Below are 25,790 nucleotides of genomic sequence, written 5' to 3' on the forward strand. Positions count from 1 at the left end.
TGCGACTTTAGTAGAGCTGAGGCCGGGGGTGTTCTCGAGGAGCGCGGTGCGCTGTGGCCCCGGTCGATGCCAGTGTAGGTAAAGGACATAAAGGTGAAATTACACTTTGTGAGATAAAATTACACCTTGTGTACCGACTGTTCAGTGAAGCGCGTCCCTGGGTGTTTTGGGAAGAAAATTACTGGAGTTCGTCCTGTTTTTTAATGAAAAATGTGCTCAGGCTAATAGCTACCCCTTGCTGGCGGGGTAGGCGCTGTGGCCCACCTGAGATCAGGTTGTCAGATCGGGATTCAGGTTTGTAATTCAGGTCTGACCTGCGACCGGCTTTTCACGAGTGCCTCTCGGCTCTAGTTCCCCTGTTAACATCACCCACGGTTGTTTTTTTACAGTGAATGTGTCCCTCTGCGTGCATCAGGGTTATTCCGTGAATTCCGTGTAGCGTTTAACTCGGAACTGCCTTGTTTTTGTAACACGAAGTGAAACGTATTGTTACTTTAGAAGTTGAATGGTGACTTAACGTCGGGAAGAATTTAAAGCGTTTCTAGCTTGAACAATGTTTCTTCTCCTTCCCGTGAAGCAATTTTTGTTTCTGAGGAACATACTGCTACTGTTCTAGGGGCTCAACGTGGGAGAATTAGACTTGCTTTTATGAAACGCGGTAGTGGCCTTTATAAAAACAAATTTTTATGGCCTAACCACGCGTAGTTCGTATCATTGGGAGTTTGGACTGGGAACTTAATATGGAGGAATTTGAAAGGGCTCACTGGGTAGGAGATTATGAAGAATTTCTGTTTGAAAGTACTTGTTTTATCACTGCTTTTTAGGAATCTGAAGCAGCCAGCACCATATAGATGATGTTTATGGCACTGTATTTTAATTTTTAGGATTTTAACCTCTGAAGTAAAGTAATGTTGTTACTTCTTAGAAATACTGATTTCACAACTCTGGAAATTGAAATCCTTTATCTCGCCAATGTCAGTTTAAGTAGTTAAGCAGATCGGTTTGTCTTTGTAACTGACTTTCTTCTTACGACTTTGACAAAAGATGTCACTTTTGGGAACAGTGAATAAATGTAGCGATAGAAGACACCTGTACCACGAAGATCAAGGCCGTAATTAGCAAATATTTTTATATAGGCCATGAAACAGATACAGATTCACGATAATGTTAGCTCTTATTGCTGTTGTTCTGTCATTACAACACTAGCTGTTGAATTTGCCTCCTAATTCTGCCAGATGACATTTCTAATTGCTGTTGTGATAGAGGGATACACAAATTCTTTTCTGCTATATTTTTCTGAAACCAACAGCAGGGCTAGTCCTTGATTGTCTACATGATTCTTGTTATTACACCCTTACTACGGAATGTATCATCAATTTAAAACTTCAACCTTTGGCTTCTAACCACAGTGGAAAGGGTACTTATTATCTATCCTTACTCTCTTTTCTTTAGTTTTCTGGCTAGTAACCTGGAAGTGTCAGGAAAGGTGTTTGTTCTCTTAAGAGTCACCTCGCATCTTCTATTAGCTAAAGAGGGACGAGGTCAGGTCTGCTTCTTTGTGCTTTGTGCCTAGTGTTGGTGCTGGTATGTTAATCCTTTACAGCGTTCATGGCTTTCCTCAGTAGAAACTATAACGAGCAACTCGAACAGTGATACCCAGATAGCTTTGTTTGTTGGTCGTGGTCTTGAACAGCGGCAAAAATACATGGAGTATCTGCATTTTTCATGCTCCTTGAGCATAAAAGCTGCTTCCAGACTCATGGAGACAGGTGCTGTATCAATTTACTTGCCGCGGGTTTGAAATCAAAACCGAGGCAACTTTGAATCCAAAGCAGTTGTTCTAGAAAAATACTTTCTGTTTGTATCAAGGGACTGGTGGTTTCTAAGACGTGGGTATTCCCAACCCCCCATCCCCACTGTGTTTTGAGGAAAGGGGATTGCTGGTGTGGATTTATTGTTCGAAGGAGTTTTTAGATAGATAAAAACAGTGAAACTATGTGCTGCCCTGTTTTGGTTAGTTTAGTCAGACCTGGTGTAAGGTGCTGGGTGCTCGTCGCTGGACACCCTGCTCCCCCGAAGTAGGTCATCTGGCGTGTTGAAGAGGCGGAGAGTTGAGGCACTCTGCAGGAGAGCTGCTTTCTGCTTCTAATGAAATAATAAACTTACAGGCAATATGCCTTCATTTATGTATTTACTAGGTATATAGAGGTGTTGCAGAACAATAGTTTTGATGGAGTGAAAGTCAGGAATTCTTATTAGTTCCTGAAGTAGAAGACCTTTGGAGAGAGCTAGGATGGTGTTTGTAGTGTAGAAAATAGCATTTTGTCTTCCTTCTTAAGCACAGAAGTGAGGCCTGCACTAATCATTTAACCCGTGCACCAATGTCCAGTCTTTTGAAAAAGCTAATACATGAGATCCTGGTACATGTTTTGAAAAATGACTTTTCTGTTTTGCTTTGCAAACTTTTCAATGTTGGTGCAGAAATCTTAGGCTTATTTCAGTTTAAGCTAGTTCCAGTTTAAATTTTTCTTGCAAATTAATCAGACCCATTAGTTTTCTCATACTAATGTAGTCATCGGTGTTCTGCCCAATTAAACTGTTGCTCCATTCAGTGGTGGGTAAAGTAATTCTTCCAAGTGTTAAGGGTTTGTGTGGTTTTTTGTTTTGTTTGGGGTTTTTTTGTTGTTGTTGTTTTTTTGTTATGTTTTCATTTTTGTTTGGTTGTTTTTTTTCTTTTCTTGGAATAGTTTTTCCCCCCCATCATAAGGATTCTTAATTGTTTTATAAATGCTAATGACATGAGTAAATTGGAGGTGCATTGAAATATGAAATACATATTTTTATATTCCATTAAATATATGTGACACAACAAATTAATTTGTTTCTCACCATTAATGAAGTGAGTTCATATTTTAAACCCAGCATAAATAATAATTTTGTGTGCAGCGAGGTGGCCTGTCAGTGTAAGTTTTTAAGCTTTAATAGAGTATTGTAAATTTTAAGAATTCAGGTGCAGAGGAATAGATCTTGATTAGAGAATAGCAACCATATTGCATTTTAAATTAATGCAGCTATGGACAAAACCCTGGTGTCACTAAAGTTTTAGAAATACTCATGCTAAGAAAAACATCTGTTCCAGTGGAAGCTCAGGTGTGCTGGTATAGCTAGTACTTGATCACAATTGTAGAAACAAAGTAGAAAAAAGCTTAGAGGCTTTTTCACTCTGTAGATTTGTTGTGCTGGTTTTGGTCCTGATTTCATTAATAAGTACTAATACGGTGATATGTAACTGCTATTGATTATTCAGTGGAGCAGACAGTGTGGTGAACATGCTGGGACTCTTGGCAGATCCCCGAATTCTCAGAAGTATTGCTTCTCTCTCACAGTCATGACAAATTACAGATGCAAAATTAAATGCCATACAGGTGTGTTTTTAATCTAGGCTGAAGAAATTTGATCCAGTTTTCCTCAACTCATCTAAGATAGTGTCTGCTGAGTACACACAACCACAGAAATAGACATGAAAACAGATAGTGAGATATACCACAGATAGAATATAGCTGAAAATTCATTAGACAAAAATTATATGTGTGGTATATTTGCAAAATCATGTAGTAACTTAGGCAATCTCCTTTTTTTTTTTTTTTTAATTAATGAAACACAAACTTTATTTCAAAGAAGATTTTTAATTAAAAAAATGGAGAAATATAGTTAGATAGTAACACTTGACTGTTGTGTTTCAGCAGGTTGTGCCATTTGGATAGGTGGGGTGCTGGTTTCCTCTGTCACTTCAGAGATATCTGTCGCACAGTGCTTGGAGGTGATGTGGATACTGTTTGCTGTACTAGAGTTGGGCTGATTAACTGAGATGGATCAACTACTAAAAATAAATGACCAGGCCTCCAGTTTATTACTTATTCGGTAGAAAAATAGTTTTTAGCCTTCTGAGCCATTTGAAGTTTCTGCATTCTAGAAATGATACAGTATTTATGAGGGCCTTAGTAAAGAGAAGTGACAGGAGTGTGAAAGTGGTACTGAAGTTTAGCAAGAAGATAGAGGCTGCAGACAGTCTTCCTGACGCAGGGTCATGTCCTCTTACAGAGTGAGAAGCTGCTTTTAGCTGATTGCTGTCTCTTGGCTGTCTTTCCCTGCAGGTTAGACTGGATCAGCTCTGTGCAAATTTGGAGCAACCATCAAACCCTGTAGGAGAACGGGAGGAAGGTTAGCAAAAGCAGGTGTTTTTTGCTTGTGCTGGGTGGCATTCTTGGTTCTGCTAGCAGAGCAGCATTTAAAAAATGTGTTTTATTTTTAAGAAAATAGAAGTAAGCTGTTGAAAAAAAAAATTAGTCCATTTCTCTTTGGATTTAAGTATATTGTTCTTATTTATATTATTTTCAAAAAGTCATTGAACAGCATCTAAAGGGGAGCCATGAGGATGGTAAAGGGCCTGGAGGGGAAGCCTTTTGAGGAGTGACTGAGGTCACTTGATTTGTGACCAAGTTTATGACAGCCTGGAAAAGAGAAGACTGAGGGAAGACCTCATTGCAGTCCTCCACATCTTCATGAGGGGAAATGGAGGCATAGGTATTGATCTTTTTATTCTTGTGACCAGTGACAGGCCTCAAGGAAACAGCAGGAAGCTGAGTCAGGGGAGGTTTACGTTAGATTTCAGGAAAAAGATTCTTCACCCAGAGGGTGGTTCAGCCGTGGAACAGACTCCCCAGGGAAGTGGTCACAGCACCAAGCCTATCTTAGTTCAGGTAGTGTTTGGACAACACTCTCAGGCACATGGTGTGATTCTTGTGGTGTCCTGTGTAGGACTTGACGATCCCTGTGGGTCCTTTCCAACTTAGCATATTCTTTGATTCTGTGACTCTTTTAGAACCTTTCCTTGAAAATAAGGTTAGACCCTTGCAGAGTAGGAAGGTTTAGAAAGGAGTGGTGGTGTTCTTTAAACCTACAAACTATAAATCAGTCATACTGGGATTTTCTAACTCATCCTACCTGAAATAATTCTTTTTGTATACCAGTTAATTACATAGTAAAATAAAGCAATTAATGAGTAGTCCCTTGTATTGGGTCTGGCTGAGCCAGAGTTCATTTCCCCGTAGCAGACCTCACAGTGCTGTGTTTTGCATTGGTAGCTAGCAGAGTGTTGATAACACACCAGTGTTTTGGCTACTGCTGAGCACAGCATCAGCACCGTAACATTCCTTCCCCCACTGAGGGCAAGATCCTGGTAGGGGACACAAGTAGGCCAGCTGACCCAAACTGACCGAAGGGATATTCTGTACCATATGACATCAGCTCAGATATAAAAGCTGAGGCAAGGAGCAGGAAGGCAGGCATTCCTTGTCTCCAGTGGCTGCACACATGCTGAATCCCTGCTTCTCAGAGGTGGCCGGACATTGCTGCTCATGGGAAGTAGAGAATAAGCCATGTTATCTTTCACTTGGCTTTTGCATGTGCAAGCTTTTGCTTTGCTTTTGCTTTAAATAAACAGATAATCCCAACCCACAAGTTGTTTTCCAGTTTACTCTCTCCCCTGTCTGGCTGGGAAGGGGAGTGGTAATGCAGCTGGGTGGGCACCTGGGATCCAGCCAAGGTCAACCCACCACATCCCTTCACAGGTGTAGGAGAGAACAGGAACACTAAATCCTGTTAAAACTTACTCTATATGTGGGGAGTTAAAGTGGTGTATTACTCTGAATTTTTTTTAGGGCATTCTGGACTAATAAAACATTTCAAGGAATAGCAATAAATTAAACCTCCTGTTTAGCAAACCCTGGCACCAATACCGGAGGAGGGGAGTTCCAAACATCGATCGTACCGACCTCTTGGTTTTAATGGAATAGGAACACCCTCAGTGTACCATGGCTGCAAGGTTTTTCCTTCCTGTTCTTACAGTAGCAGTGTATCCATCACACTTGTTTTCTCCCACGTCCGTTGTGTGTTGGACTTGGCTCCCAGTGTCATCCTGGGCTACTGCTGTTCCAAGGGAGCTGACTTCTTGGTTGACATCCTAATGATGTTTCGAATGAAGACAAGGAAAGTATTTTTCAACCTTTTAATGCTGAAGGAGAGATACGTGGCTCTATGATATGCTCTCGGGCTGAATTTTGATAGCTGTCATGACAACAAATGACACGTTCATTTCCCTGAATGGATGGTGTCCCTCCAGACACACACAGAGTGTTATCAAATTTGACAGGTCTTGAATGATGACACATCAAGGATTCTGGATTCCACCACAGGAGACTTGGGCTGCTGCAAATGCATGCTGCCACCTGTCTTAGGAAAACTTAATGTAGATTTTTTCTTGGGTTTGAGTTCAGAGTTTTTTTCAGTTTGTTTTTACAAGTTCGCTTTGGGTTTTCATTTTGAATACTCTTAATGTTGGTTGAAAATTTAATTGGCAATTTTAGATTGAAAGTTTGTTTGCCAGATGGTAGCAATAAAAAGAAAAGTTAGCTGGACTTTGTCTGGTCACTTAAAGATGTATATGTTTTAGATGCTTACGGTGTTTTTCATAAAAATTTCAGCAAAACCAGAAGGATAATTTTGGAGTATTTTTTAGATTGAAAGCAAGCACTTTATTCACTGATTTTTTTTTTTTTTTTTCATTTTGTGTTGGCGCTATCGGTCAGTAACGATACAAACACTCCATGGTAGTTCAGCTGTGGAGTGCAGGGACAGGAGCTGACACCTGTGTAATTGGGCTGTGAACAGGGGCAATGAGTGGCAGATGGTTTATTTAGTTTATTTATAACCTTAGCTGTTGTAACTTTAGAAATAAACAGTCTTAGTTGGCCAGCTGTTTCTAGTTTAAGCAGACTGAAGAAGTCCTACAAAGTTGGGCAAAAACCTGTAAATACTGATTTTTGCATGTTTTGTACTGGAATGTTGTGCTGGATTGTGGTCTATCAATATCTAGTGCTCTGGTCACTGACTCAAATGATCTGCAAAGAGCAGTTTTTCATGAGTGGAGTTGTATTTATTTATAGTTATGAATTACTTTTGTTCAATACTGTCTGGCTATACCTGTAACATAAGTGAATTAAAAATTTGTACCATTTAGGTGCTGGAAAAAAGGTACTATGTTTGTATCTTTAATTAGTCCTTCCTACCAGAACTTCAAATCCTGTGGATGTAGCAACTTTAGAAATGTAAGCTAAGAAGTGTTTTGTAAAGTCCCTGCTATTTTTACAGCATTGTGGTTTTAATTAAGAATGTTTTTGTTTGAATTGTAAAAGGAGGTTGGCTACGATACATCTTGCTTAAGTGTGCTTTCCTTTAATCATTGCATGTTGAATATAAAAATATGTAGGTTGCATTTATAGGTATAAAGATGTGTATTTTTACATCAAAAAGGAGTGTAAGCCATTTAGAGTATAAACATACTGAGCTTCACCTTTTCTGTCTTTCAGAAAAAAGATTAAAAGAGAAATGGGTGATCAATCTTCTTCCTTTACATTTTCAGGTCTGTAGGCAGTCTTTCTGCTAGTGCTGCAGGGATAATATAGAAATAATTATATTGTGGACTATTCATAAATTCACACTGTTTTGAATTCCATTTAATTCCACTAGAGAAAGAAATTAATGCTAATATCCCAAATAATTAATGCTATAGTAAAGAATCTACCTTCCACTTGACACTAAATGACTTATGTTCCATTACGTCAAAAGATTTAAATCATTTTGGGCATTCAATATTAAAATTTTAGCTCATGAATTTTAGAAATTTAATCAGATATCTCAGTAAGGACTGTGTGGATTGTATTGGGTTTAAACACTGGCAATAACAAAGCTTGTGTTTAGCAGAAATATCAAAATATGACACATCATTTTTATGACCTTCGAGGCTCTTAAGGGATGCATGGGGAATCATAATGAACTGAAATGTTATAGACTTCCTATGGCAGAAAACTGTTAAAGTCTGTGTAATGTTGTTACTGAGGCAATGTGTGTCTTCCTCTGTTAGTCCTGTCTTGTAATACTCTCAGTTGTATTTCTTAAGGATATTTTCCTATTTTGCTGACAGAAGATCCTGGATGTTTATTTTATTCAGATATTCCTTTCTCCTCTCTGCAATATGAGGAAGATGGAATGTCATAGCTTTGCCAAAATTTGTATCCCGACTTTTCCCCCTGTTGCTGTGGCCCTGTGGAAACATAAGGACATGCTTAGTACAGCTAGTATTTCTTTTCAGAGTGGATGTCTTATTTACAAAACATGAAGTTCAGCCGTAAAGTACATCTTTTCCAAGACAAGAACCACAGGTACGCTGGAGATCAACTCTCTTTTAGTTACACATTCTTTACTTGTCACAACATGTATGTAGAATTATATGTTGAACTTCTGCTGTAGTGACTCAAAGCCAGCTTATTTTTAGGGACAGACTTTGTGTCTGTACGTAGTGTATTATGACTACTCTGTCAGCAGTCCCATAAAGTTAGTGAGACAGTAGTTTAACACTGTTTAATGAATGATAATACTGAGATGTTACAGAACAAGAGTGGGTTCAGCAGTGCTCGATATATAATGCCTGCTTAAGCTGATGGAAAAGGAAGTTAGTCCCTCATGGGAAAATCAAGGAATTATTTAATTTGGTACTTAATTTTAAAATGTGAAAACCTAGAATTTAAAACAGAAAACCAAATTTTATGAAAAAAAAAAAAAAAAAGGAAAAACTAAAATGCAATACAAGAAAAGCCCTTAAATACATTGAGGGTTATAGTGCCTATTTTGGAGGAATCAAGGTTTGAAGATAAGCATATCAATGCAGATCGTTGAAATTAACAATTTTTAAAACTTTTTACCTCCCCCCCCCCCATTTTAACTATAATAGATTGTTTAATGGTGCAACTAGATCTACTTTCATCATTTTGTGATTAGTCTTTTCTGCTTGCCCTTGTGATTTGACTGTTCTGTTCTTTGAATATTTTCTTTTTCTCCTTCTTTCCGGGTGGATAATTTTAGTGGTTAAGTAGCTGGTCATTTGGATTCCTTTGAGTTAATATAAGTGATGTACTTGTGGTTAAAAGAAGATACCATACATAACTGCAATCTGAATTAATGGCCATTGACTTACTCTTCTACAGCAATGGCATACATACCATTACTGAGTGTACATAGCATTAGAAGAAGCTTAGTACATTATACTGTGCTTGCTAAGCAGGTAGTAAAATTTCAAATGCTTTGTTCTTCAAAAATAGCAATCCTGAATCTGATGTCTGTGAGTCATAAATGCAGGTGAGTCAAGGCAGAGAGCACCTTTTGCTGCATGATAAAGTCACTTCAGTGACAGAAAGTCCTGGGAGGAGTCTCTTCATCTCTAGACCATAGATCGATAAGATAACCATCAGCTAACTGCCCTGCTGTGTCTGCCTGGGCAGTGCTGACAGAGGAGACAGTGACCTCCCTCTGCCACCCCCCAGGTCAACTCTGCCTGCCTGCTGCCCGCCTGACTGGAACCCTTGGCTCATGTTTCTGTCCCATTTTCCTGCAACAGGCTTTTTGAACTTGAGGGGTGTGCCTAGCTTGCAAGTTGCCATGCCTAGTGTTAAGCAGCTGTATTTCAATGGATTGTTTCAGTTGCTGATGCTGTCCTTCTAAAATTATGGTGTTTACTAGATGTAAGAAAAACCCAAAAAACCCAACAACAATCAAAACTCCAAACCCCAGTAAGAATACTTGCACCTGGTATCAATATAATTCATAGTTTTGGTGGTTGTGCAGTTGCACCTTTAGATTTTTATTATACAGAGTCTATAAATACTTAATCTTCATTCAGGTAAAACTTTGATTTAGATTGGTGCATACCTTAATTGTTGTGCTTTCTAAACCAGTGGTGATCACCTCTGTTTCAGCTTTATTAATCTTTTCCCTCCTCCTTTTCCATGTGCAGTATTTTGTAGATAGTTAGGACATAACCATGTCCACTTGATTGTGAGTGGACATGTTTTTAGGTTGGCTATAACCCATTTATGTGGCAGAAATATTTCTGCAAAGAAAGTAAAATAGTAGATTAAACTACAAAAAAACTGTATCCTGTGTAGTGTGATTACACTCCTTTGGGAATGAGTGAGATTTGACTGAAACCTTGCACCGAAGTGATGTGCAGAAGTAGAACTGATGAGGTTTATGAAATGAGGATGCACTTGAACCCTTGCGTACAAGATTTCTGTATAATTTTTTTCAAGTTTCTTGTTACATGAATATGTTCTAGAATTGTGTTAGGGTATTGGCGCAGGCTCCCACCTTTCAGTCAACAAATACCTTTCCTTAAAAAAAAAAAAAAAAGAAATGCTTTTACATTGAGAAATGTAATGAATGAATGTTTAGCATTGTTTTTGTATCATTTTCAGTGCAGTTGTTTTAAAATACTGTAAATTTATGGAAGGCTAAAATAAATGCGAGTAATTGTCTTGTGGAGAAATCTGTACGTTCCTGCAGCTCCTGTATGCGACTGATCATCACAAGTTGTCTTAAATCGTGCAGCCCTCTGCTCTAATACCTCTTTCAAAGCATTCGAATCTGCCTCTTTCCTCCCATCCCCCTTCTGCTCTCTTTGCAGTACCAGAGGGCGCTGGTCATAGCCTCAGAAATACACATCTTCTGGTTAATGCACTCTTTCCAAGCAGCACAGGGGCTGTCAGGTAGCTGAATGGCATCCAGCTGCTGTGTTATGAAGCCCTTTGTCTAACGATCCGCTATTAAAGTTCCCGTGGAGGCTATTACTCATGTATTCTTCATGCTGGAAGAGTCTTTCCATTAAATTAACAGCTGTGAATAGGATTTGGATGGAGGTATTTTTTTGTTATTGTTTTTTGACTCACTATTCTAAACATGTAGTTGCAAAGAAATAGGGTTGTCTGTTTGCTTGTATCTGTTCAGAATGGGAGTAAGTACAGGGTGCCTTACAGGTTATTCTGTTGAATATCATGTTCTCATTTTCTAACTCTATATGTATATGCCTTCAAACTGGTATTTGAGAAATCTTAATTTTTAACTTAAAAAATTTAAATTTGAACTGGATTTATGAATACTACTGTGGTCCAAATTAAGGTAGGATTTACCAGTTGAACTGGCTTTGGACTAAGATGAATTATATAAAATTAACACTGTACTTTCCTTCACTATGAAACATCCTCCTTCTGCTTGTCCACTCTTTAGCGTGGGAGAGCTGCTGTAGCACGAACTATGTGATGAGGTTCAGCATCGGATCCCGGTGTGATAGGGTATTGGGGCAATAGCAGAAGCAATATTATTTAGGTTTTTCTGTTTTCCAATAGCTGGATACTATCTTTTTTGTAATATTTATCCAGAACATTGCTGTTATGAAAAGTCTTTGTTCTTCTGTACTGAGATGTAGCCTGGGGTTTTCAGCTTGTAGATGTGCTGTAATATACTTTCTGACAATTGCCGATTCCGGGGCTTTTATATGCATCACCAGTCTGAAACTTTTACAATTTTAAGGGTAGGCAAAGGAAAGGAAGTGGGAAAGTAGAAATCTTGAGTTTAGGGAGAATTAGACAACAGATCATGATTTACAGTTAGTAGCCTTAAATGTACATTTAAAAAAAAGTTTCATTTGGGCATACTTCCATGATTGCTTTTTAAAATTATTTTTTGTGCATATCAGCTTTTGCTGCAATAATAATAATGCATAATGCAGATTGCTGAGTCATTGACCCTTGTAACCAACAACTTATGTATCTTCAGCTTTAGCTTCCTACCAAGAATCAGTAGAAAAGTGATTTTTATATGAAATCACTAGGTGAATAAACTTGTTCACAAAGGAAGAGCTTTAATTTTTTTCTGGTATGTCTAATTTTTTATCATTATGTATGGACTTACAGAGTGTGCTCAGCTGAGATTGATCACTGGTGTGTGAAATGACCAAATTATAACAATGGAGAGTTTTCTGAGGTGGGTAATATATTTTCATATGTAGCTTCCAGCAATGAGTTTAATACACTGAAGGCCACACTTTCAATTCTTCTGTTATTGAAATGTAGTGCTCTGATCATTTTTCTGCTGAACTTCAATTTAGAGCTTCATCTGGAAAACATCCAAGCATCAAAGCAAAATAATAAGAATTTTCTTGGAATGTGGGAAGATCTTTAAGTATAGAATTAAAATATGCAGCAAGAGGTTGAAAAAGTGCACAGAACACCTTAAAGGCTAAATCTGTAAGTAAAAAGGAAAAGAGATTTACTGGCACGTACCTTGATGCTGTAATAGTTTGCTAACTTTGGGTACAAGAAGTAAACTTTTGCATTCTTCCTGTTTATAGCTTCATTTCCCATCTTGAATCTTTTGGCTTTGCTCTAGCTAAAGGATTGTTACCATTTTACTGATAGATCCTCAAGGAGTATAATACTACTTGCAGAAACCTGAATTGGTCCTCTGCTCCACTTCAAAGCCACCAGGTGAACTCTTCCAAATATTTAATCAACTGAGTTATGATACTCAAACCACTTATGAATATGTTTAGTTAACTTTTCTGAGGTTTGGATTTGGGACTTTGTCAAGAAAAGCATATATGTGAAGAAGAAAAGTATGGTTAAAAGAAGTTGAGAATCAGTTCTGACTCCTTGGCTTTTTAGGTATGACAATGTAAGGACTGCTTTTCTATATACTGTTGTCCGTATCTAGAATAGTTTTTTTGCCAGTGTAGTAGTAGTTGAGGGAGGACAGTAGAGTGCATGTGGTTTCAATAACTGTCATCTTTTCTGTTTTCTGTACCTACAATTAAGAATAGTGTAAAAGTTGAATTTCAAACTGATTTTATTTAAAAAATAACTAAAGAAGAAATTTTATCTGTATTACCTAGGAACACCTCCATCTGTCATGCTGAAGTAATTCTCTTGTTTAGGCTTCCCATGCCAGATTTTCCATCCTTTATAGTAGGTCTTAACCTGTCAAACACAGATTTGGGTAGCTCTTGAATTGTTCTGGCAGCATCAGCATGTGGTTTCAGTGCAATCTGAATTAAATATGTATATATAGGAAGTTCTGTAAAGTATAGACTTTCTAGGGCATTTGTTTGGCTTTATTCTACCTTGCAATGAATATTAAAATGTTCAGGAAATTTAGCATACTTTATTTGTCTGCTAGGCACAGTAAAATTTTGCTGTAGCATGTGGAAGCTGTGTTTGATCCTACCCGCAAGCTCAGTATACCTGAAAAACCTGGTTACTGGCTGGAGGGGGGCAGGGGAAGAGATCTGCTCATCAACTTAAATCTTAGCAGACATGGGGATTTCCTCCACCTCTTTTATTACAGGGGATTCTTTGGCTCACTGTAGTTTCTCCACTGTCTTTTCAGCTCAGCCCACACATTTTTCTTGCTTTTCTAGGAATAGCTTCCCTAGATGGCAACACCAGCGGCTGACAGCTCTGTGCTTGTTACGCCTGGGGAAAAAGCCCTGGCTTTCTCAAAGCCCACTGCCTCTAGCAGCAATGAGCAGATACACTGTCATCGTTAGGAGATGTGAGTGGCAGGTATGTGGTAGTCTTGTCTCTGCATGGCTGAAACAACTCATCAGCTGGAGCGGCTGAATGGATCCTGCTCTTGGATGAACATGATTGATTAGTGTAGTAGAACAGTGTTTGTGCTATGTTACGTATCCCAGTTGATGCTGCCATGAATTGTTTCAGGAACTTGCAAGTATTCTCTCCCAGTTAGGGTGGAAATGCTCTTGACTTTCTTCCTTATGCATAGAAGTGTTGCAGAAGGTCTGGACTGCAGATGGTCTGATTGCAGAATCCCCTGCACTTTCTTGCCATCTTTTCCAAGTCATATCCCCATTCTGGACAAATAGTATACGTACACTGTATCCTAAGCAAATTTTGCTATGGAAAATGCAAAATGGGAAATGGGAAGTTTGTTAAAGACTATAGGATCCACCCCTCTTGAGTAAGATTATTTTCTTGATTTCTGTGTGTATTTAAAAACAAAGTATCACACCCAAAGCAGGTCTTCTCAATAGTTACTTCTTGCTGTTAATTGTCATCCTTGGGGTGAAAAGATGTGTGTTAAGATAACCTTAATTGCCTCTTGAAATTAAGGTTAAAAGATAATAAGGTAAAACTGAGTGTACCAGCAGAAAAACCTAAATGATTCCCTGTTTCTCTGTATCTAAGTCAGAAAATAACACAATCTGGGATTCCATTCTTGAAAGGAAAAAGAAAGGAGGAAATTTGTTCTGGTCATGTGATGTTCGATTTCAGCTTTCTAATTTGAGTTTTCTGTCTTAGAAAAGAAAGATCATTTCATCTCAGATTGCAAATAGGGGAAAATAGACATATCTGGAAAGTAAAAATTATCGTAGAAGGATGAATTAGTTGCTTTCTACCTAGAGCATAGGACTTGCTCATTTTGGCAACAGCAAGATGTTTAGTTCAGCTCCGCCAATTTTTTTTGAAATTTCACTCTAATTTGCTGAGCTTGGAGGCTCTGTGATTATTTCAACCAGCAGGGGAGCCTTATTTCTTTTTCAGGTTTAAAAGAAATCTGTTCGCTAATTCTTTTGGTGTTGTTTTTTTTTTTTTGTTTTTTTTTGTTTTGTTTTGTTTTTTTTGGGGGGGAGTGGTTTTTGAATGTTACTTCATCATGTGCATTAAATTTTGTATGCAGCAATGGGAATAAGTAATTATTTCTTCTTCAGTTGGTTCACACTGGAATAGCCATAAAACTCTTGATCCTGATTCTTCTGCTGTTTTGCAACTTGTAAATCATTTACTTTGTGCTTCAAGTGCAATGTGTTTGTAAAATTCTACTATTGATGTTGATGTATCATTTCTACTTCAGTCTCACTTAAGGCAAGTGTAAATAACTTTACAGAGTTGCAAAACAGTAGGGAAATAAGCCTCCACAAGCTAAGGCATCAGATTTATTTTCTGGGGCAAATGAAGAGGTTCTTTGAAGCCTGATCAAAGCCCAGGCTCTCCAGTTGTGTGCAGTATAAAGCTGGTGGCGTTTGAGCAGAATTTGTTGGCTTCAGGAGTTTTGGTTTTGTTTTGTTTTTCTTTATTTTTTATTAGGACTTTATATCTCTGGAACCCATATTCAACATATTTCTGGAAATGACAAGTGTACTGCCATATGGTATGCCAGATTTCAAGGCACTCTGAGGTGCATGTGTGAATTTTAGAGTGCCTGGAAGAAATGAATGAAAACCACATTCTGAATTTTATCTCTTGTCGAGCTCTGTAGGCAGAGGAGGGGGGAGGCTTTGAAGTACATTCTGCTGGAGGGATTGTGTGCTTACTTCTGAACCACCATGCTAATGCAGCAAGGTGTAGGTGTAATTTATGTTTCAAAATATGCACTAATTTCAGCTGGACTGTCAGTTTTTTCTGGGAGATGGTAAGAAATACTGAGCATCCTTTTGCTGCTGGCAACTGTTATCATTTTCAGTTCTTCATTTCCAACCCTTTTTCTGCCTAAACCTCTCTTTCAGACTTTAATGCCTGAACTGAATTCCTATGTATTGTTGAACTGGTTTTTTATATACATGCTGTGTCTTCTTAAAAGGTTCTGTATTGATTGTACTTTGAGTATATTTCTTAAGCTTTTGTTGGTTAGTAAAAACTGAGGAAGCATTACTGAAGACATTTGAGCCAGGGTTGTTTTTAATCCCAGAGACTTTATGAAAACTTTTTAAATGCAGAAAAGATGTTTGGAGAAATTGTGTCAGGTTTTAGTTAGAAAAAGCATCTCCTCCTTGCAGAGGGCAAACTCATAAAGTTTATTACGATCACTTGTGTTCATGTAAGCTTACACAAATTCTGTGAATTTTCTTCAGAATCAAGGATGATTGATTTTGAAATTTTCGTTATATAGAAAGAGGGGGAACCTACTTGTGAAGTAAGTAATTTGAATGATTAGTATTTTGCCACAGTAGTTGCTTAGCTGGTAGAATTTGTTAAAATTAATTCTCTCTTCCTGTAGCAATAAGAGAGTGTTCACAGGGGAAATCATGTTACTCTACTAAATCCTTTCCCCAGTTTTTTCTTTTAAAAAGTGTTGTATCTGGATACAGTAATTGTTCCTAACCACTTCTAACCCACAGCCCTTATGCTCTTGTATGAAACTCCAAGGCTTTTGATAAGATTCTGAGTTTCTTCCTTGTTAGATCATCTCCATGGTTCAATTTAACTTGCTGGTGGTATTTAATTGCCATTTCTGACCTTGAATGAAAGCATATGTTTGTGTGCTCCAGTTGTAACAAAAATGTGATGGCAAAGGAGCGGTCTTCAATGATGTAAAGCAGCAGTTTTTACATGTGTGTATAATTACCAGCATTTCTGATGTTCTCACACAGCCTTCTGGTGGAAAAATGTTTTCCTTCTTACTGGAAAATACTGACACGTTAGGTCTGTGTTAATTGATCAATCGGTTTGATGAGGATGGATCTTCTTGTGAGAGTCAAGGAGCAGGAACTCTGATTCTTGCAGGTGGCAGGCAGGAGGGCCAGGAGCTGCACTGTGGGATCTGTGTGTGCACCACCCTGCTCCAGGCCACGGGGCAGCTCTTCTGATCAGAGACATGGTCGGGGCATGAATGGATGCAGGGTGGGAGCTTTGTGATGCTGATAGCATGTCCTTTTGTGGGGGGCAGTGGGCAGCTGTTGGAAAATTCATGGAGTTTTAAAGGAGCTGAAAACTATATCCTTTCCTTCTGAATGTTGGTTTTGGGGGTTTTTTTTCTTGGTGTGTGAAATGATTCTTATGACCTTATTCTTTCTGAGACAAAGAATTCTTTCAAAATAATTTCAGCAAACTTTTTTTTATACAAAACCTCAGTTCATATCTGTATTCCACTTAAAGACTTCCGGAGTATAAATAAAACACTCCACAATAATAATAAGTCATTGTTCTTTGCTTTTGAGATTCTGTAACACTGTATGCAACATTAAGCATGAATTCAGTGTAATGTTTATTTGAGATCAGGAATTTGACATTTCTGAAATGCAATTTCTGTGTGTTTTGGTAGGAATAAAATAAGACATTTTAGAGTTTTTAGCTTTGCCTGTTTTACACACAATCTTGAAGCATAAGGTTCTGTGTCAGAAGGGTAATACACTTCTCAAATTGCCATCCATATAGAAACTGATTTTGAAATGGTTTAAGAGAAGTATTCATACACTTTATTTGTTACTCCTCTTTCTTCACACATTTGTTTGGAATCTCTCCTTCCACTTTCTCTAGAAATCTTGTGTGTATTCAGAGAAACTTAAATAAGAAACAGTCACAAAATGGAACACATAGCGAACCATTTGAAAAATCGCTGCATGCTAAACCTTTTCATCATATGTCTCTGACTTGGATCTGAATTAGCAACAAACATTTCCCCAGTTCTTCCCTCTGAAAGACTGGCTTGAATTCATTAGTATTTCGTCTTTCAGGATTACAGTTTAAGCTGTCAAATGCAAAACCCTAGCTAAAACCTGAGATCTTTTAGTGTAAAACTTAGTGTAGATGGAATGTGTTTCCTTTATTGTGGATAAATTTTCTTGAATGTATTATCTCTGCAATTTCAGTGCATCAAAAACAATGTCTGCACCGAAGCTATTACTACCTAACCCTTATTTTCTGTCAAATTGCTTTGAATACTGTAATAATTGATGGTTGTTTGTCATCCAGCTTAAGAAAACAAAACTCTGCAAAGCTCTTCTGTGTATTTTTCCTTCCCTGTCTGTGCAGGGAATTTCTAATTGCATAAAAACTTTCTGCATCTCTTTCAGTTTTGTTCCTTTTACATTTCAGCTGTTCTTGTCCTGTTTCTTCCTCTACTTTTGACTGCTCAACCTGCTCCTGTGAGTTGTCACACCACTCTCCCATTCTGTATTGTCCACAAGGCATGGAGTCTTTACCACCCCTTTCTAAAAGACATCTGCTGCCCAAGCTCTCACTTTGAAGACACCAGCAAGGAGCAATGTGGCAGATCCCTCTGAAATGAAATTGTGATTTCATGTCCATCGAAACTTTAAGCTAGATATTGCAGGTAATGGCACTAATGAAGATGTGATAGCATGGTCTAGAGATCAAAACATATCCCTGGTAGATTTGTACTCTTGTTTACCTGTTGGTACTGTTTGGAGAAGCTCTGTAGACCTGAAGCAGAACTCTTGCTGCCCTTAGGCCATCAATTTACACATACTTCTAGTTCTGCAAGTTTTCTTTGAAACCATAGACACATGTGGTTGGATTTTTTTGTTTTGGGTTGGTTCTTTTTTAGTGAAGGATTATTTTGTAACATTTGGTGGTAATTAGCCTGAGTCAGTTGTGCAGCTGTGGGGGAAGTCCTGCCCTGCTGAGAATCACAGAAGTCTTGTGATTGATTTTTGAGGACTTCATGATCTCATTTCATTTTTCAGTAAAGCTTTTGTATAGGTACGCAAGATGTCTTTCAAAGTTTGTGGATGTGTGTGTCTGATGGCTTGTTCTTTAATTTGACATCATAAACTTGACAGAGTAACATGTGCCAGTAACTTTTTAAAGCTGGTGTTTATGTTGGGATTACCTACTCTACTGCTTGCCCGTGTAAGTTGTCTTCAAATAGCAGGTCCAGATAGTCCTTCTGCCTCTTTGCTCCAAGGAGAGCATTGATAGGAAGCAGAAGGTTTCTTGCCTGGGGGTACACTGAAAGGCTGGACAAAGAAACAATATCACCCTCCTCTGAGGTGATTCTTCCTTTGAGAATCTGAGGCTTCATTGAAATAGGAGACGTTTTTGCTCTGTGACAGCTTTGAGTTTGGTTCTCAGGCCCAGTGTGCTAGTTTGAAACTCCCATCAGGTTGTATTCTGCAGAAAAGGGAAGTCACCTTTCTGTGGTGAAGCCAGTCAGCTTTTTTAGATGGCAAAGCTGAAACAAAGGGTGTAACATTTATTCTTACAGTTTATAAGTGTGACACTATCTTGTTTAAAACTTTGTTACTGATCAGCTATAGGTATAGAAGCACATGCTAGAAATTTTGGTGGGTGTGTACTCTGGAGGGTGGGTTTTTTCTGTCCTCTCATTCCTTTGTATTTCACTGAGTGAGATAGTAATATGTCTTTAAGAAAAACAAATAGGCCCGAGTTGCTTTGTTTCAGGTATATTTTGGAATGTTAAATATTGGTTGAACTTTCCTGAGCTGATTAATGCCTGCCATCAGCAGGAAGCATAAGGGTAATTCTAGCTGAACAACTAAGGTTGCACTTATAAAGTTACTACAAGTTAATAAAGCATAAGGTGAGAATAATTTTTTTTTTGGCAAAGGAATGAGTGGTACACCCCATTTATGGGGATAGAACCAGTACTAGATGATGCATCAGACTTTTTGTCTTTCATATTGTTTCACTGGGGTATGTTTACTTCTGACTGTTGGACCATCACCAGAATTTTGAATCCTGTTTGCACAGGATGTCTGTTCCTGCAGTGATTTTTTTTTTTTTGCCACCATATGTCAAATGTGCTAAGAATGTGAAGCTTGTTGTACTGCTTTCTTAAGGTATCTAGTGCTTCTAAAAATACAGTAGCTATAATTTCAGCACTTGCTATGTTCATAGTCTGTATGATTCTATTTATGAAAACACTTAATTTTACTGGGAACTGTTACTTTATATTTCTCAAGAAGAAAGCACTCGTGGCATCTGTGCTGATCTAAATGAAAGGTTGCTATAACTGATTTGTTTGAAGAAAAATTGTGTGTATGCTTTAGCAATTGACAGTGAGTTTCTGAGATTGTTACTCTTAGGCTTCATGGCAATAGACTTTGGGTTCTCAGGCATGTGGGATGTTTGTGCTCTTTTGCAGTTTGAGAGGTATAACTTCCCTAGAGGATGCGTTCTTGTTAAAGGACCCATATTTACCATTGTAGCCTATTGAAAGGAATGTTTAAACTACAATGAAAACAAATCTAATTAACATGCTGCAGAAAGGAGGAGATATCATTCTGCCTCCTTTAAAGTTAACCATGATTTAGAAGTACAATTTTCAGATCTTTATTAGTTTTAAAAAACTGAGATGATACTCTTAGCTTCATTTCTAGGCAGGCATTTGGATTGTGAAGCTGGTATCTTCATATTTCTGTTAGTGAGGTTTCTGTTCCTTAAGGTCCTTAAAGACATTTTAAAGAGCGTGCAGAAAAAAACCTATGGAAATACACCAGAAAAGCTCATGTTAGTAATATGCATGGGAAAAGACCTCCCTCTTTTGTTTCCTTTTGTAGTAGAAAGGAAAAAAAAAAAATCAATGTTGTTGTCTTTATGATCTCCTCCACACAGAGAAAGCTCTCGCCCAGATCTTCCAATTTTAATTGTGGAATTGGAGTATGAACCTCGGAATTGCTTAATTGCCCTCCTTTCCTCCATCAGTATCCTCTCTCCCTCAGCCTGGAATTTACCTGTTTCTCAGGTTGTCAGTAGGCATGTAAAGGACAAAATTTAATAAAATTCTAACTAAAATTGCTTAATGAAATGACTGAACTATTTTAAAATCTATTCTTGAAACTTTGAACCTTTCTGTCCTAGAAACAGTGTTTGGGAGTATGTTTGAAAGTGGACAGCATATATTTTCCTGGCTTTTGTTTTTTAACAACAGATCATGTGTTTAAATGTCATCATGACATTTTGATTTCTAGCCTGAATGAGGAAGATGATTTAGTCAGGTCAGCTATTAAGAAAGGAGCTATTCAGCAAGGCTTTTGTGTATCCTTCAGGGAGAGCTTTGTCTGTGGCGAGTGCTAACTACAAATGAGGAATTTTTTTATTTGTTTTCTTTGAGTTATTTATTCCCATAAGGAAGGACAGACCTGGACATCTATAAACATTAGTGCTTGGGTAGTGTGATGAACTTTGTAAAGATTGTAATGAAGGTAGAGGGACACATGATTATTACATATCCATAAATGAAGTGCACTGAAGTGGTGAAGCATTCAGAGCTTCTGAAAGTTGTGCAGATTTACTTTGCAATATTTAGCAATGATAGTTTTTTACACTCAGACAGAATAAGAGCTTGTTTTTAAAAATACCATCATCTTTTCAGTATCCTTCAGATTGGTGGGGTTTTGTTTTGATCTCCCCTCTCTACTTTCCAATCTGGTGTCATCCTCTGTCAAAGGATTCCTTACCCAGGAAATCTTTGAAAAACAACAAACAAACAAAAGAAAAACAGAGCCTAACAAACAAGAAAACAACAACTGGAACACCATTGGAATAAACGTTGAATTTGCTTGGTGGTTATTAGTAGGGTTTACATACATTTTGAGCATTGAGACAGGAAAACTTCTGTGCCACAAGCAGAAGGCAGCGGTGTTTGAGAACCATGAAACAGCAAGGCCAACTGGCTTCTTCAAGCGATGGTGGGAAGAAGAGGCATTTCCCAAGTCTCTCTGAAATGCCTGAAGGAGAAAGAAAATTCAGAGCTACCTTTCTTGTAAATGAAATTTTATTAAGCTGTGATGGCTAGCTATGTCATACTGTAAAGATGGTTGAAAAACGTGCTGATGCTCATTTTGTTCAGTTTATTGTCCTACTGTAGGGATTTAAATGAGACCTAATAGAGTCATAATTGGATTTGCAGTGCCTATGTGACATGAAGGAGGATTCATGGTACTGTACTCAGTGTTGTGCTAGAGAGGAAATGCAAAAATGAAATCTCACATAATAAAGATCTGGAAACAAATAGATTCTTTGTATATATCCTTAAACTTCAAAAAAGTGCAAAATTGTAGCTCAAGAATTTTGTTCTAGGCTTTGTCAAAATGTTTGACAACCTCATTGACTGCATGATTCAGTTGGAAACTATTTTAAATAAACTATTATTTTCATTGTAAGTAAATACAGTAAAGTATATTAATAACAAGTTTAGTTAAAATTACTGTTTGATATTGGGAGTTATACTTTAACAGCAGAAAACATGATGGGTTACTGATTTGAATTTGGTCCAAATTGGTAATATCCAAAACTACTGCCTTGCAAAGGGGTCTCTGTGAATACCTCGGAAAAGGATTTTGAGATTTAAGTGCCCTGAGCAGGTGGGCACTTAATGTGAAGTGAAGGTGAAGATGGTAGCTGCTCTTCATTGGCACTGATTTTGAACTAAGGCTATCTTGAGCTCTGGAGTGCAACCCTGCATTTGTGTATTATCTGGAGGGGGGTTAAGTTTCTTTTTTAATTAGTTGTACACTCTAGAACATACCACATTTTGAGCAAAAAGAGTTCTTTTTTTTCTGAGTTTCCTTCATGACTGTGGTCAGGAAAAAAACCCAATCAAACAGCAACAGAAAACACCCACCTCTAACTGTGTGAGTCTTGGTGAAAGAAGCACAAGCCTGGAGTAATCCTAAATATAGGCCCATTCATAATGAATGCTTGACATTCTCTTGAATTTTATATCATGTTGATAGCAGAAGCACTTATGATATATGTGAAGTGAGTTATATCCTTACCTTTGAAAGCATTCTCCATTCTGCAGACATATCAGGATTAGAATCTTTGTCTAATCAGAGTCTGCTATGTTTCATCATCATTCATTTATAATATATTTATATTTATGTAAAGGTTTATTCATAATAGAGATATGTTTCTAGGTAGAATGTATTTACCAACCAATATATATTGCTCCAGTTACTTGGCATATGCAGTTTTTTCTTTAGTTTCATAGCACTCCCTTGAATAGTTTAATTTAAAAAACAGATAAACTTATGTTCATCTGTAGTTTCAAGAACAGTTATTTTAATATGCTTGCAAAGAAAGAAAAAGTCCTTGTATCTTTTTTCTTAGTTGAATTAAAAGGCTGTTTCCACCCCTCTTCTGCCTTGATCCTTGTCTGCTTTAAAACAACAAATAAACAGAATCTTATGGCATGGTTCAGCAAACTGAATTTGCCACATAATTAAGCACTAACTTCCAAGGTGAAAGGGAAATCAGCAGTTGAAATGGCTTAAGGAAAGTAGCAAAGTCAGTGAGATATCATATTCTTGAATTAAAAGCCCTGAATACCCTTTGTCAAAAAGAGGGAGAATATTACTTTCTTTTATGTATATTTTAGATAAATTTATTTCATACTTCTTGGAAGTTGGCATGTTATACTACTGCTGTTAATGTTTTATTGGGAAATAGAAGTTTTGAAACAAAATGATAGTGGAGGATGTAGAAGTAAGCAGAAATATTTGTAATTACTTTGAGTCAATATGTCTTTTTTCAAAGTGAACCTGGAAGTTATTATCTTGGGGGGCAAATTTGGACAAGGTAATTGGCTTTGACCTTTTGCCAGATGTCTAACAGCTCTTTTTTCCCTCTCCCTTGTGTCCAGATAAATGTCATGCCTTTAGGATTTGGGTCTCTTGTTCTGGTTTCAAGAGTGGAGCTGCTTATGTAGCTAATCTGCGCTTAAAATTATTTCCACTTCTAACCCCAGTAGGACTCTCTTTTGGAGTATTCAGACAGAATTGACATAATTGGATTTCTGCCCAGATACTGTACTTAGATAGCTTTGGAGATGTCATTAGTTTGACAGCTGCCATAGGAAATCTTTGTTTTGACTATTGTTACAGGGCCTTCAATGTTTCTATTGCATTTTCATTTGTAATCTGCCACTGAATTGGCATGATTAAAATAAGTAGAATAAGACACCATCAAATGAGTATGAGACATGAAAGGGAGAAAATCACTGCTAAAAACCTCAGAAGGTGGACTGTTGCCAAATTTTATTTGGGTATGGTGAGATTTTGGAATACCTAGTTATCTTTCAAACAGCAATAATAGCAGAGCCTGCGGCTAGAGCTGCTGTGTGCTGTGGTGAAACCAAAGCTGTATTAATGTTTTTCTTCTTGTTGTCAACCTAAAGCAAAATTTCTGGTGGTTCAGGCAAAAACTGCTTCAACTGCTTTTCTGATGGTTAACTTGGAAGAAAAAAATCAGGTGTTTTGGGGAACTGTGTTCTTGGGAAGTAGTGATCCTACCAACTCAGGCGTTTCTTGGGACTAAGGAAGAATGAATAATTTGCCAGAACAGGAACTCTAATAAGGACTGCAGTCAACCTTTAACTTTGAATTGCCAGTGGGCTGAGTCTGCCTTACTTCACTGTCTGTAGGCCCTGCTACAGTCCGTTTTCTGTTACATCTCGAACCAAAGCAAGTCTTCTCAAACTGTGTGAGATTTATTTGCTTATTTTAAACTTAGTTGTCTTAGCCATGAGTGGTAACCAACTCTTTCTCCCTAGTGTTTCTCTGATGCTGAGTTAGTGTTACATCCTTCTGTGGCAGTTAATTCATTGGAGTACGTGGTTTTCACTTCTCCAAAAGGCATCTGTGAATGGCTTTTTCCAGTGGAGGCGTGCATTTTCGGTAAATTACATGTGCAGATAACTAGATTACTGTAAAGAGTATATTAAGATGCTTTTTGTTGTCATCTTTCACAGTCCTAAAATCCGAAGAATCAAATTGAAAGCTCAAAGTTGAGTAGAGAGGTTTGGGAGGACTGGTATGATTCAGTGGGTCTTATATGTCTTTGCCATTAAAATGTTTTACATAAAGATGCAATAGGAAAAATAGATTTGGGAAGGAGCTGCTTGGGCTGATGAGTTGTTAACCACTGAGGTCATCCTCAAAGACTCTGAACTAGTTTTATATTTATTGGAAAAGACTGTCGTTGTGTAGTTTTCACAAACAAAGCCTTAAATTATCAATCAGGAAAAGGCTGAAGTTCAAATGGAACCAATTATTAGAATGTATGTACAAAATACTAGTTTATAAAATTCTGAAGAAACAGCAATTAGCTATAGATGCTAAGATGTTGCTGAAAATGAAATCTGTAATTTGAATAATAAAGTATCCTATTAAGGAAACCAAAATAATTATCTCATGCTTAAACCATGGCCTGAGAAGCATGCTTAGTTAAGTATTACCTAAGGCTGAAGCCTAATCCTTACCTTTCCCTAGAGATGCTCAGAGTTTATGAACAGCCTTGGTACATATAGTTTGGTTTCTGCTTATCTATTTGGCAGTTATAATTGGTAATGTAGGTCTTTCAGGATACATTTTCAAGGGTTTTTGAGCTGGTTAGAGCCACCCTAAGCATAAATCAAGACCTTTGTTGCTTCTCCTATGTGGGCTTTAGGAATATTTATACTTATATTTACATAGCCAGCTTCTAAACCCTTAAATAAAGAGAACAAGAAAGATTTTGAGATCCGTTTCCATACTATCATGCAAAAGGAAAAATCAGAAAATTGATATAAACCAGAGTTTGAGTACTTCACTTTTCACATGTGGTTCTTGAATAGGAATGCTTAAAAAACATGGGGCTATCTTGGTGTCATAGTACCTTTGTTGTGAGCTTCCTTCAGCTTGCAGAGTGTGACTGGACACAACTTGCACTTATTTTGGTGCTTAATTATCAGTCTGAACAATAATGTTGGGTTTCTGGTCAGGTTAAGGGTTGTTTGAGTTTGAGACTGCAGTATTATGTGTCCTCTCAAAGAGTTTGTAGCCCTCCTGGGCAGGAAGCTTCCTGGCCTCTTATTCGTGATTTATCTACTCTACTTTGTGGGGTTTTTCTTTTTCTCAGGCAGGGGTTGCCCTGGAAGTTTGCAGCTCAGCATAATCAAATATGAATTAGATCAATATCAGCAAGTATCAAGATCGAAAATCCTGCTTAGCCCAGGAATTAAAAAAATTGCATATTACAGTGATTTTAGGTAGTAATTTGGTATCAACATCAGCTGATACCAAATAGCTTTTAATAGCTTTTTAATAGCTCAGACTTTTAGGGGAGAGCTGAAAGAATGTAAGA

General features: G+C 37.7%; 1 protein-coding gene across 3 annotated transcripts in view; it reads left to right on the top strand.

Annotated features, from left to right (window-relative positions):
* NCK2 (NCK adaptor protein 2) overlaps positions 1-25,790 on the top strand; it is an 83,528-nt gene that overhangs the window by 896 nt on the left and 56,842 nt on the right. The window contains exon 2 of one of the 3 annotated variants that reach the window (XM_050333843.1): positions 13,364-13,508. The exons of 1 other annotated variant lie outside the window; for it this stretch is intronic. The gene's annotated coding sequence lies outside the window, so the exon portion shown is untranslated. Of the gene's footprint in view, positions 1-13,363; positions 13,509-17,840; positions 18,016-25,790 lie in introns of those variants that run through there. One more of the 3 variants, XM_050333844.1, reaches the window with a different exon arrangement.

The sequence above is a fragment of the Myiozetetes cayanensis genome, unplaced genomic scaffold (assembly GCF_022539395.1).
Source record: "Myiozetetes cayanensis isolate MyiCay16 unplaced genomic scaffold, myiCay2020 scf5-8, whole genome shotgun sequence".
NCBI classification, from domain to species: Eukaryota; Metazoa; Chordata; class Aves; order Passeriformes; family Tyrannidae; genus Myiozetetes; species Myiozetetes cayanensis.